The 14,062-nt window shown below is 44.3% G+C and overlaps 1 protein-coding gene across 7 annotated transcripts in view; it reads left to right on the top strand.

The window, feature by feature from the left end:
* Positions 1-14,062, top strand: part of LOC141172043 (guanylate-binding protein 3-like) — a 369,874-nt gene that overhangs the window by 326,429 nt on the left and 29,383 nt on the right. The window lies entirely within an intron of this gene.

Genomic DNA, 14,062 nt, shown 5'->3' on the forward strand with positions numbered 1-14,062 from the left:
GACTAAAGTGTCTGAAGCAGGGCAGATAGAGCCAGCAATGGATGTGGAGATACAGTATATGATTAGCGCCACATTAGAGTGCAATGTAATGAAAATAAGGGTTGTGGTTATGCAAATAGGAAATGTGGTAAGGTATTGCATGATATCATTGCAGCATAATAGTGATAAGCAAGCATTTATTGTTAACCCTTTCGGTGAGCACGCTCAGGTGCTCGCCGAGTATTTGCGACGTGCTTGATATCTATGTTAGTGTCGCCACGGCTGCATGGTTGTTAGACAGCTGTGACACATGCAGGGATTGCCTAACAAAGAGGCAATACTTGCATGTGTCACGGCTGTCTAACTGCCGTGACACATGCAGCTGTGGCGACACTAACATAGATGCTGAGCACGCCGCAAATACTCGGTGAGCACCCGAGCCTACTCGCCGAAAGGGTTAACAATACATGCTCGCTCATCACTACAGCACAAGAATGCAATATCAAAAGATAGAGAAATTGAAGAGCTACAAGCAGAACTGAGGATCTGGTGCTTTTATTCATACTGTCTATAAATAAAAAAAAAGCATATAAAGAGCAATATTAAAGACTGCTCCTCATGCCCCCACCCCCTCTTTCACACACAGCTCTTCCAGACCCATCATCTTATCACCTTTTACACAGACTGCTTGCCATGGCCACCTTCTCTCTTACAGACTGTTCCCCATCCACCCTGCTATCTCACTGACTTCTCCCCAAGCCATTTTCACTCATATATTGCTCCCCCTGGCTGGATGTTGATGTTAGTGCTGTGAGGGCAGTTTGTCCATGCAGGCTGCCTGTAGCCAGTGGTTTTGGCTGACCAGGACCAAAGGTTCCTCAGTTCAACAAGGGAGACTCCTGTTCTAAAGGACAGTCTTTACTGAATGGTAACTTGATGAAGGTTATGTACAAGGGGTAGTGGGTACAAAGACTTATGGATGTTTCCTTTGCAGTATAAAGCATTTTTATGCACATAGTATCCTTCCAATGCAGTCTAATCCAGGGCTGGTGAAGCACACTGTTTCTCCCTTCTTTTTCACAGCCTAGCTTGTTGCCGCAGTCCTGATCAGCAAGTGTCTTTACTTGCTCAGAGGCTCCACATCTTATTTCTACCTGTACTGGCACGCTGGACCTACCGCTCAGGACCCCCACTAGTCCCACAAACTCAATCTTGTCAGTAACTCAGGGTCTCGCTATCCCTCACCTCAGTCTCCTTTTGCTATGGATCACCCTTTGGCTGCACTGCTCACTTTACACTCTAAACCTCAACTAACTATTTACAAGAAGCAGTCACTTGCCCTAACACTTTTTCCCTCCAACTATTGGTTAGTCCCAAACATTAACTCTTACCTTACATTATCACATCCTATATTATACATTATTATATACTGTACATTTTCACATCATACAGGAACATATCACATGTCACATTACATCACGATATAAACAAAACATGCAGGACATAATACACACAACGTAATTGGTGTCTTCATGGGTAGCAACTAGGGATGAGCGAGTAGTGAAATAGTCGGACTCGCTATACTCGTAACGAGTAGGTCCCAATACTCGGGTACTAGTTTCGAGTAGCGAGTCCAATGTAAGTCAATGGGAAAAGCGAGTAAGCCGAGTAATTGTCTGCTGGAGCCTATAAAGCGGTCTATAAAGACTTCACTGCCGGCTTTCCCTTTCGGTGCTGCGCTCCCCGCTCCCTGATGTACGCTCCCCGCTCCCTAGTGCTTCGCAGCACCGAACGGGAAAGCCGGCGGTGAAGTCTTTTCACTGCCGACTTTCCCGCCGGTTATTTCAAATGAACAGCTGAGGTATCAGCTGATGCTGATCAGCTGTTCATTTAAAGTAGCCGCGGTGCCCTCAGTGGGTTCATATGAGTTCATGCTTGACTGCATGAACTCACATCAACTTTCCCACGGCCGCACAGCTCAGCTACATCTCTGGTAGAGAATCTCTACCAGAAATGTAGCTGAGCTAAAGAAGAAAACACAACACAGAGAAATACATTTTTTATTAGAAATAAAACAAAAAAAAATTAGAGACTCCATCTTTATTAAAAAAATTATCTTCCGTCCGACGTAGTCCAATGGAGTCATTGTTTTGCCCTGCTTCGTCAAAGCCTAGCTTGTTGCCACAGTTCTGATCAGCAACTATCTCTATTCGCAAAGCAGTTCTTCCACTACTGGCACCCTGGATCTACCACTCGGGATCCCCACTAGTCCCATGAACCCAGGCCTGTTTAGGTCTGTTACTTTTGGCGTTTTGGAAGCTCAGCGTTTTTCCTGACACTTTGTCCTATCCAAGGACCTTGTTTCGGAGACCACTCTGTCTTGTTAGTAACTCCGGATCTGGCTATCCCTTGACTCAGTCTCCTCTTGCTATGGATCACCCCTTGGCAGCATTGTTCACTTTACACTCTAAACCCCAACTAACTATTTACAGGAAGCAGTCACTTGCCCTAACACTTTGCCTCTCCAACTATGGGCTAGTCTACATTGCATCCTATATTATACATTACTAAATACTGTACTTTATCACATCACACAGAAACATATCACATGGGATATTACATCACGATATATATCAAAGATGTGGGACATAATACACGCAACGCGATTGATGTCTTCCGGAGTAGGAATGCGACAGTCATTGTCCATCTTACACATGCTCTGTACACACTCACAAGTGATGAGATTAAAACAACCCAGCAGGCTTATTGTACAGAGGTTAAATGATGTAAAAGGCATAGGACATAACAAGGAACAGCAATCAAATGTTACCACACAAACACAACAGATATGTGACACTTTTAAAGGTAAAGGATGTGTTTTGTAGCAGGCCTGGGTGCTGTGAATGTGGGACAATCCCTATGGGTCAAGATGCCTGTGGCACAAGGAATGGATTGCAGAATCATTCTCAGAGCTAAGCTAGGTGGCGATGGACATCGCCTTGTAACCTGGCTGGTCCGCAGACGTTGTTCAGATCCAGGATTGTCTCCTTTCCTCACAAACTGAGCTGCTGGGCTGTCAGCACTCACTCTGTGCCACTGTTCTCTACTATCCAGTGTCAGGCTGCCATTAGTTTGCAATGGAGGAGCACACTCATGTACTTGTGCCCAGCTAGCTCCTCACTTCTTCTCCAACTTGCTCAGCCAATCAGTCTTTTCCTCTGTAATCCTACTCTTCGAGAATGTAAAGAGGAGCAAAGTCTACTGGGAACTGTAGTCCAGGGTAGTGCAGCAAAAGAAGCATTAATGTCTGCTTCTATGAATGTCTGTGTAATTCCAGCAGAAGTAGTCTCTGAACACATAGCTCTCACTACAAGACCACTGAGGAATAAAAATATGAGATTTTTACTAAATAGAAAATTATCATTTGCAGAATCAGGGCAATAGACTGCAGACATGACCTAAACCTTTTCTAGAAATGAACAGGGTCTGACCCTCTAAAGCCCCCAAACTCCAGCTCTAGATGTGATGAACTCTATGCACCACTTTTATTGTACTCTGTAAAAGTATTAGTACTGTACAATCTGCAAAGGCATATCTACGGGGTGGCAGGCAGGGCAAATGCCCCAGGAGCAGCTGGCTGGGGTACAACGTTGGGTCGCCTGCCAGTGTTTTCCCGGCGGCTGAATATTGCCGGACCCCGTAGTGGGAGTTGGCCGTTCTCTGAAACTGCTCAAAGAAGTTGAAGTTCATCAGCTCCCAGTGATCAATTGTACTTGCATCTTTCAGGGGTGGGTACAGACACAGTATGAGTAGCGGGGGAGGGACGGGTGCAGACACAGTATTGTGAGAGTGAAGGGATGGGTGCAGCAAGGGAGGGGGATAGGTGCAGAAACAATATTGGGAGCAAGGAATGGGGGATGGGTCGGGACACATTATGGAGAGTGAGGGGGGATGAGTGCGAACACAATATGGGGAGCACGGGGGAGTGTATGAGGAAACAGCAGGGGACTCAAATGGGTGCTAACACAGTATGGAGAGATGCGGGGATTTGTGATGAGACAAATTAGACACTAAAGGGGTAAATATGTGAGGAGACAGTATGGTTAGCGGGGGGAGTATGTTTGAGGAGACAGTATGTGGGAGGTGGAAATGTGTGAGGAGAAGGTAGGGTGGGAGAAAATTGTGAGGGGGCACAGAATAAAGACTGCATAGTGTGGGTGAGGGCATTATTGAGATGGGCAGCATGGGGGACAGTATGACAAGGAGGGGGGATGTGATGAGGTGGCACAGTATAGAGACCAGACACTATAGGGGACATAGTTTGAGAGTACAGTGTGAAGAGGGGGTCAGTATGGAAAGGAAAAAGCAGTGTGGAGGGCATGTACCTTAAGAGGAACAATGTGGGAGTCATATTGTGTGCAGGTAACACAGTGAGAGGCAATTATTTATTCAGGGGCTCAACATAAGGCAGATATTTCTATTTCAGAGTTATTTTTAAGGGCAGGGCCGCCATCAGGACATTACTGCACTTACTGCTGTATGGGGCCCGGTGAACAGCAGTAAAGAGTGGGGGCCCTGGTTCGGTCCGGGGTCCTCACTCTTGTGCTTCTGCTCACCGGGCCCCGGGGTACAGCGTGCCAGCGTGCCGTCAGCGGCGTACATGTTAGTGCAGGGTGCTTCATCCTTGGAGCTCTCATGGCCGTGCAGCTCCAAGGAAGTCCCTCCCCCTCTTTTGTGACACGCTGGAGACGACGCGTATATGATGATGTCATCGCGTAATCGCCGGAATTGAACACCAGGATGTCAGTCCAGAAGTGGAGCTGCGCCTGCAGGGGACCATATGAAAGGTAAGTATGAAAAACTTTTTTTTTTTTTATAGAATTAATTAAATGGTTTTGGGGGGTGGGGAGAGCTTATGTTGAACTGGGAGAGCATATGATGAACTGGGATTGGGGGGTATGGAGAGCATATAATGAACTGTGAGAGCATATGAACTGGGAGTGGGGGTGAGGAGAGCACATGATGAACTGGGAGTGGGGGTGGGGAGAGCATATGATGAACAGTGAGTGGGGTGGGGGTGGGGAAAGCATATGATGAACTGTGAGTGGGGGGTGAGGAGAGCACATGATGAACTGGGAGTGGGGGTGGGGAGAGCACATGATAAACTGGGTGAGCATATGATGAACTGGGAGTGGGGGGAGAGGAGAGCATATGATAAACTGGGAGTGGGGGTGGAGAGAGAACATGATGAACTGAGATTGGGGGTGGGGAGAGCACATGATAAACTGGGAGAGCATATGATGAACTGGGAGTGGGGGGTGGAGAAAGCACATGATGAACTGGGAGTAGGGGGTGGGGAAAGCACATTATGAACTGGGAGTAGGGGGTGGGGAGAGCATATATTGAAGTGGGAGTGGGGGGTGGGGAGAGCATATGATGAACTGGGAATGAGGAGTGGGAAGAGCAAATAATGAACTGGGAGTGGGAAGAGCTAATGATGAATTAGGAGTGGATGGGGAGAGCAAATGTAGAATTGGAGGTGGGGAGAGCAAATGATGAATTGGGAGTGGGGGGTAGGAAGAGCAAATGAATTGGGAGTGGGGGTTGGGGAGAGCAAATATTGAATTGAGGGTGGGGGAGCGCAAATAATGGTGAATTGAAGGTGGGGAGAGAAAATTATAATGAATTGAGGGTGGGGGACAACAAATGATGAATTGAGGGTGGGGAGAGAGAGAGAACATGACAAAATGAATTGGGGCGGAGGGGGGCATGTAAATATAATGAATTGGGAGAGGGGTAGTTGAGAATGACTGAGTGTGACTGGTAATGAATTGGGGGAAAGACTAAAGGTTCTAATTAATTTACATATTTATTAGGTGGGGAAAGTGGCTATTTACAGTTAGTGGGGACGCAGTGGTGGATTACAATTTATACTTGGAATGGTGGGTTGCAAAGTAAGTAATTATATATCAATGGTGGGTGCACATCTGTATTCAGCTGCATAATGTAGAGGTTGGGGAATGTGCTCTACATAACTGTGTGTTATTTTATGCAGAGACGAGTCTTGGCTGGAAGAGGTGATTGCAGTCTGCGCTGGATGAAGGAGAAAAGTGAAGATGAAGGACTTAAACTAGAGACGGTGAGTTAGTGTGTTATCTGTACACTGACACTATACACTATGTACAGAGCTCCTGTATATAATTTCACTAGTGATCTCTGTATTACCTGTAAACTATATACTGAGCTCCTGTTTATAATGTCACTGGTGATCCCTGTTTTACCTGTACCCTATATACAGATCTCCTGGGTATAATGTCACTGGTGATTCCTGTATTGCCTGTACACTGATACTATACACTGTATACTAGGTACAAAGCTCCTGTGTATAATGGCACTTATGGTAATATTAGTATTGTGTTTTATTATTAATGATCAGTATTGTAGTATTCGGTCACTATGTGGTGGCAATATGCGGTCAGGTCACGGTATGAAGGTATTTGTTCCTTGTGTGTGGTATTATTTGGTCACTATGTGGTGGTAATATGTACTCCAGTCATGGTGTCACAGTATTTGTTCCTTGTATGTAGAATTATTCGGTCACTATGTGGTGGTAAAATGTGGTCTAGTCATGGTGTGGCATTATTTGTTCCTTGTTTGTGGTATTATTCAGTCACTATGTGGAGGTAATATATGGTCTGTTTATGGTGTGGCGGTATTCCTTGTATGTGGTATAATTTGGTCACTATTTGGTGGGAAAATATGAGTTCCGGCCATGGTGTGACGGTATTTGTCCCTTGTATGTGATATTATTGGTCATTTTAAAAAATGTATGTGACACATTCCCTTAAAGAAAAATAAAGAAAAATATACCAAATAAGAGTATTGGGTATTATAAGAAATGTTTAATAGGTTAGAGTAGAGTAGGCCCCGGCCAGAGGAGTCTATCTTGTTCTGATGGCGGCTTAAAAAATCTTTTGGCCAAAACAAAAGCTTCTGGCTATACATGTGATATGGTTTTCGATGGGAACTGTCAATGTGTGATTGGTGAGGACGTTGTGCAGAAGTGGAGTTTTTCCAAGAGTGGGCGGTATGACTGTGGAAGGTTCGAGGGGTGAAGGTGGAGCTGGGGGGTCCTGAAAATTTTGTCAGCATGGGGCCACAAAATTCCTGGTGGCAACCCTGTTTAAGGATATTGTGTCAGGATGTGCTGCAGAGGACATCTGTGGATGTGAAAAGTCATCATGGCATGTGGACAAGATGAACAAAAGAATGAGTATGATTCCAATCAGAGACAACATCATCTATAAGGTACTTAGATGTACAGTGGGTACGGAAAGTATTCAGACCCCTTTAAATTTTTTACTCTTTGTTTCATTGCAGCCATTTGGTAAATTCTAAAAAGTTAATTTTTTTCTCATTAAAGTACACTCTGCACCCCATCTTGACTGAAAAAAAAACAGAAATGTAGAAATTTTTGCAAAATTATTAAAAAAGAAAAACTGAAATATCACATGGTCATAAGTATTCTGATCCTTTGCTCAGACACTCATATTTACGGTAAGTCACATGCTGTCTATTTCCTTGTGATCCTCCTTGAGATGGTTCTACTCCTTCATTGGAGTCCAGCTGTGTTTAATTAAACTGATAGGACTTGATTTGGAAAGGCACCCATCTGTCTATATAAGACCTCACAGCTCACAGTGCATGTTAGACCAAATGAGAATCATGAGCTCAAGGGAACTGCCCAAGGAACTCAGAGACAGAAATGTGGCAAGGCACAGATCTGGCCAAGGTTACAAAAGAATTTCTGCATTACTCAAGGTTCAAGAGCACAGTGGCCTCCATAATCCTTAAATGGAAGAATTTTGGGACCACCAGAAGTCTTCCTAGACCTGGCCGTCCAGCCAAACTGAGCAATCATGGGAGAAGAGCCTTGGTGAGAGAGGAAAAGAAGAACCCCAAGATCACTGTGGCTGAGCTTCAGAGATGCAGTAGGGAGATGGGAGAAAGTTCCACAAAGTCAACTATCACTGCAGCCCTCCACCAGTTGGGCTTTTATGGCAGAGTGGCCCGACGAAGCCTCTCCTCAGTGCAAGACAACCGCATAGAGTTTGCTCAAAATCATATGAAGGACTCCCATACTATGAGAAATAAGATTCTCTGGTCTGATGAGACGAAGATAGAACTTTTTGGTGATAATTCTAAGTGGTATGTGTGGAGAAAACCAGGCACTGCTCACTACCTGCCCAATACAATCCCAACAGTGAAACATGGTGGTGGCAGCAACATGCTATGGGGGTGTTTTTCAGCTGCAGGGACAGGACGACTGTTGCAATTGAAGGAAACTTGAATGCGGCCAAGTACAGAGATATCCTGGATGAAAACCTCTTCCAAAGTGCTCTGGACCTCAGACTTGGTGCAAGGTTCACCTTCCAACAAGACAATGACCCTCAGCACACAGCTAAAATAACAAAGGAGTGGCTTCAGAACAACTCTGTGACCATTGAGTCCTGACCTAAACCCAATTGTGCATCTCTAGAGAGACCTGAAAATAGCTGTCCATCAACGTTCACCATCCAACCTGATGGAACTGGAGAGGATCTGCAAGGAAGAATGGCAGAGGACCTGCCAAATCCAGGTGTGAAAAACATTGCATCATTACGAAGACTCATGGCTGTACTAGCTCAAAAGGGGGCTTCTACTCAATACTGAGCAAAGGGTCTGAATACTTATGACCATGTGATATTTCAGTTTTTCTTTTTTAATAAATTTGCAAAAATTTCTACATTTTGGTTTTTTTTCAATCAAGATGGGGTGCAGAGTGCACTTTAATGAGAAAAAATGAACTTTTTAGAATTTACCAAATGGCTGCAATGAAACAAAGAGTGAAAAATTTAAAGGGGTCTGAATACTTTCCGTACCCACTGTAAATGTTTATTTGTGATACTGACTAACTCTCATCAGTACTGTGGTTCTTGCATAGCCTCGCTCAATGAAAATGAATTGAGCAAGGCAACACACGTCTAGTCGGAATGTGGCCGGAAGTTTGCAAATCACATACTTGTGCTCACATGACCTTCCACTCTTGCCACTGTCATGGGAGACATGACAGTCTCTGCAATCTTGGGCTAATCTCATAGAATAAAATAATTTTAGCATCATGAATGTGATATGGAAAAAAAAATCTTTAGATCTGGATGGCCTTGTAGGTATTGTCCACATTTAGATTATTGTAAATGTTGGAGAACTAGCAACAGCTGCAGACTTATGCTGGAGGGCTTGTGTTGAGTAGACAACAGATGATGAGGGTTTGTTAATGTGCACAGTTCCTTGAGACTATATTGTAAGATCGTTCTAGTTTGTTTGTATCGCTTTTTTCCTGTATCATCCATCTTGTTGATGATATAGATAATGGCTGCTGTTAGTCCTAAGTAAACCAGTTCATTTTCTGACAATGCCTGTGTGCTGATGATTCAGGTTATGGGCTGAGACATAGAGACAGAAAGAGCAAAGTACAGCAACAGATTCGTGAGCAGACTTGTTTCCTGAAAACCTGAAGGCTATGTGCCCACGATGCAGAAATGAAGCAGAAAATTTCTGCAGCATTTCTGCATCTCCCTGGCAGAAAAAACGCATGCAGATTGTGCATGCATTTTTCCTGCCAAATACATGCGGATTTGAAGCGTTATTCACATGCGTTTCCGCATGCGGGTGTCAAGCGCTTTCCAGGTGATTTTAGCATCACTTGGAAAGTGCTTGACAACTACACTGTGTTCCAAATTATTATGCAAATAATATTTTCTCAGATTTTCCCAAATTACCTATATGAATTGCAGTCATTGTAATTTTCCAGTCAAATAACTATTAGAGTACAATTGAAAGGTTTTTGTACAAACTGCCTATGATAACAGTATATTTTTAAAAAAATAAAACACTCAAACTGCACTCAAAATGCATGTTCCAAATTATTATGCACAGCAGAGTTTTCAACCTTTTCATTTTAATAAAGAACAAAAAAATGGTCATTTTTGAAATTATAAGCATTAGCAGGTTATTACAAACTGAAATCAAACAGTTTTCAACTCAAAACTTTATTCTAGGTGATGTAACATTTGCACATAGGACCCCTTGTTCGAAAGGAGCTTCTGAACTCTCTCGTCCATGGAATTTGTCAGGTTTTGGATGGTTTCTGCTTCAATTGTTTTGCATGAGGACAGAATACCCTCCCAGAGCTGTTGCTTAGATGTGAACTGCCTCCCGCCATCATAGACACTCCTTTTGATGATGCTCCAGAGGTTCTCAATGGGGTTGAGGTCAGGGGACCATGGGTGCCACACCATAAGTTTGTCCCCTTTTATGCCCATGGCAGCCAGAGATGCAGATGTGTTATGTGCAGCATGAGATGGGGCATTATCATGCGTGAAAATGATCTTGCTGCGGAATGCACGGTTCTTCTTCTTGAACCATGGAAGGAAGTGCTGTTTGAGAAACTCAACATACATTATGGAGTTCATCTTTACCCCTTCAGGGATCCTAAAAGGGCCGAAAATCTCTCTCCCCATGATTCCAGCCCAAAACATTACTCCACCTCCTCCTTCTTAGCGCCGTAGCCGTGTTTGCATGGGGTGTCCATCAACCAGCCATCCTCCACTCCATCCATCTGGACCATCGAGATCATTTCATGCATGGTAATGCACCGTCTCATGCTGCACATAACACATCTGCATCTCTGGCTGCTATGGGCATAAAAGGGGACAAACTTATGGTGTGGCCGCCATGCTCCCCTGACCTCACCCCCATTGAGAACCTCTGGAGCATCATCAAAAGGAGTGTCTATGATGGCGGGAAGCAGTTCACATCTAAGCAACAGCTCTGGGAGGGTATTCTGTCCACATGCAAAACAATTGAAGCAGAAACCATCCAGTTCAGAAGCTCCTTTCGAACAAGGGGTCCTATGTACAAATGTTACATCATCTAGAATAAAGTTTTGAGTTGAAAACTGTTTGATTTCAGTTTCTAATAACCTGCTAATGCTTATAATTTCAAAAATGACCATTTTTTTGTTCTTTATTAAAATGAAAAGGTTGAAAACTCTGCTGTGCATAATAATTTGGAACATGCATTTTGAGTGCAGTTTGAGTGTTTTATTTTTTTAAAAATATACTGTTATCATCGGCAGTTTGTACAAAAACCTTTCAATTGTACTCTAATAGTTATTTGACTGGAAAATTACAATGACTGCAATTCATATAGGTAATTTGGGAAAATCTGAGAAAATATTATTTGCATAATAATTTGGAACACAGTGTAAGTCACACTATATAAATCCATGCAAACAGCATGGATTTATATAGTGTGACCGTAAAAGAATGTTTAAAAATAAAAAAATAAACCTATACTTACCTTCCGATGGCCCGGCGTGCGTAGCTGTGCTCCTTCCTGGCTGCCAGCTGATCGCGGGACACTGCACTGAAAGACCTGCGGTCACATGACTGTGACGTCACCGCAGGTCCTTCAGTTTGCTGGCAAGCACAGGGAAGGAGACCAGGGGCCGTCGGAAGGTGAATATAATCTTTATTTTTTATTTTATTCTTTTTTTTACAGGTACAATGGTACCCAGGTCTGGAGGAGAGTCTTCTCTCCTCCAGAACTGGGTACCATCCGCACATTGAAACGCATATAATCCATGTGTACAAATGTACTGACACAGATTATGTGCGTCTCAATGCAAGTCAATGGCGGCGAATACGCCGCGCTTCCGCAAAATTAATGGACATGCTGCGGATTTTTGAGCGCAGCATAAACGCTGCGGAAAAATCCGCAGCATGGGCATTGACAGTGCGGCTTGTCATTGAGGACCATGGGGGGCGGTTTACCAAGCAATTTTGAAGCGTTTACGCTGCGGAAATTCCACAGCATAAACGCTTGAAAAACGCTACATGGGCACACAGCCTAAAAATGGGATAAGAAAATCAGAATAGCAAGTGGTACAATTAGCTACAATAAAAAGCTTGGTACTAAAAATTTTTAAAGACTTTGCTAGTAGACAAATATCAGGGAAGAAAACAACTTGTACAGTGGAATAGCTCTTAAAGTGATGGATACAAAGTCACTGTCATGCAAGGTGAGGGAAAGACTAAGTGCACAACGACGAGAAGATGGGGAAGGAATCCCAACAACTAGGGAAAGGGGGAGTGGAGACTTCTAGGCAGATCTAAAATCACCCTGACTACCCTATCGTCCCTATATAGGTTGCGCACCTATCGCCGAGCAGGAAACCTAATACCTGAATGTCCCTAGAGCTAGTCCCTAGGTAGGGAGGGGACATGATGAACACTAATAAGGCCCCACTGTAACTAAAGACAACAAGGTAAACAAACAAAGGGGATAAACTTAGCTTGAGAAGACACCAGAGAGATAACGCTAGCTGTCCTCCAAGGGAAGCCAACTACTAGTACTCCAGTAATGGACAGAGGAACATAGAACTATCACTGGTGACTCTCTGGAGGCAGTATGAGTTTTTAACTACCAAGCAAGGCTGTGTCAATTAGCAGCATTAGGTGGAGGTCGCTGCTTGGTCCTAAAGGAAGGAGGCTAACACTACACTACAGAGATGAGAGGATCAAGAAGGAGTCAGAAATGCCAAATGCAGTGACCTTCTACAGCCAGATCCAGAGCAACTGTCTGTCACACTTGATACACCAGTGACAGTACCCCCCCTTCTACGAGTGGCCTCCGGACACTCAGGACCAGGTATCTCAGGGTGAGAGGTGTGGAACGAATGAACCAGCCTAGGGGAATTCACCTCTGATGAAGAAACCCACATCCTTTCCTCTGGACCATGACCCCTCCAGTGCACCAAGTATTGCAGGGAACGACGCTGGAGACGAGAATCCACAACTCTCAAAATATGAAACTCCAAATTACCATCAACCATGACTGGGGGCGGAGCAGGGCGGAGGACTCAAGAGATTCTACATATTTCTTGAGCAGAGACCTTTGAAACAATTTGTGGATCTTAAGGGCCTGAGGTAGCTCAAGACGAAACGCTGCTGTGTTAATGACGGCGGTTATTTTATAGGGACCAATAAATGTAGGTCCCAGCTTCCAGGAAGGAACCTTCAACTTAATATTCCTGGTAGACAACCACACAAAGTCATTCACACGTAGGTCTGGACCTGGCGAGCGTTTCCTGTCAGCCATGCGTTTGTACCTGTCTCCCATGATCTTCAAATTACTCTGAACCCCCTGCCACACAGAGGAGATCGACGAAGCAAAACATTCCTCCTCAGGAACTCCCAAAGCCCCTCCCCCTCTAAAAGTATCAAACTGTGGATGGAAACCGTATGCACCAAAGAACGGTGACCTGCTGGCAGATTCTTGGCGATGATTATTAATAACGAACTCTGTTTTTGGATACAAAACACCTGAGGTAAGTCTAAATTCTGATTAATGTGCTCGGTCTGTCCATTCGACTGAGGATGGAAGGCAGAGGAAAAGGACAGCTGCACCCCCAGTCGAGTACAGAAAGCTTTCCAGAACTGAGAAACAAACTGGGTCCCTCGATCTGACACCACATTGGAGGGAACCCCGTGAAGCTTCACAATCTCATTTATAAACACCTGAGCAAGAGTCTTGGCATTTGGAAGTGCCGGTAATGCAATGAAGTGAACCATTTTACTGAACCTATCTACTAGAGATGAGCGTTGTTCTACTCGAACTGTTCGCCAATCTCAAATTCGAGCTGTTTTGGGCGGTGTTCGAGCCGTTCGGCGAACACGAACAATTTGAGAAAAATTCGGCTGTTCGAGGTTATGTTCGATAACTGTTCGTGCACCAAAATCATAACTGGATTTTTTCTCAGTAATGATGAAAATTAATGTTAATACGCAGTTTGAGTGTACAGCGGGGTGGGGGGAGGGGCAGGGGATGGATCTCTGCAGGAACAATGAAGATCTCCATTTTTTTTTCTCTTTCCCGCATTTGCAGTGGGGAGGTGCAATCTGTCAGCCTATCAGCAGCGCACACACGGAGCGAAGTGCTTTTTTTCACACAAGCAAGGGCATGTGTCATTGGCAGTGTA

This window comes from Phyllobates terribilis, unplaced genomic scaffold (genome assembly GCF_046119375.1).
Source record: "Phyllobates terribilis strain yellow unplaced genomic scaffold, ASM4611937v1 Scaffold_12__6_contigs__length_324123572, whole genome shotgun sequence".
Taxonomy (NCBI): domain Eukaryota; kingdom Metazoa; phylum Chordata; class Amphibia; order Anura; family Dendrobatidae; genus Phyllobates; species Phyllobates terribilis.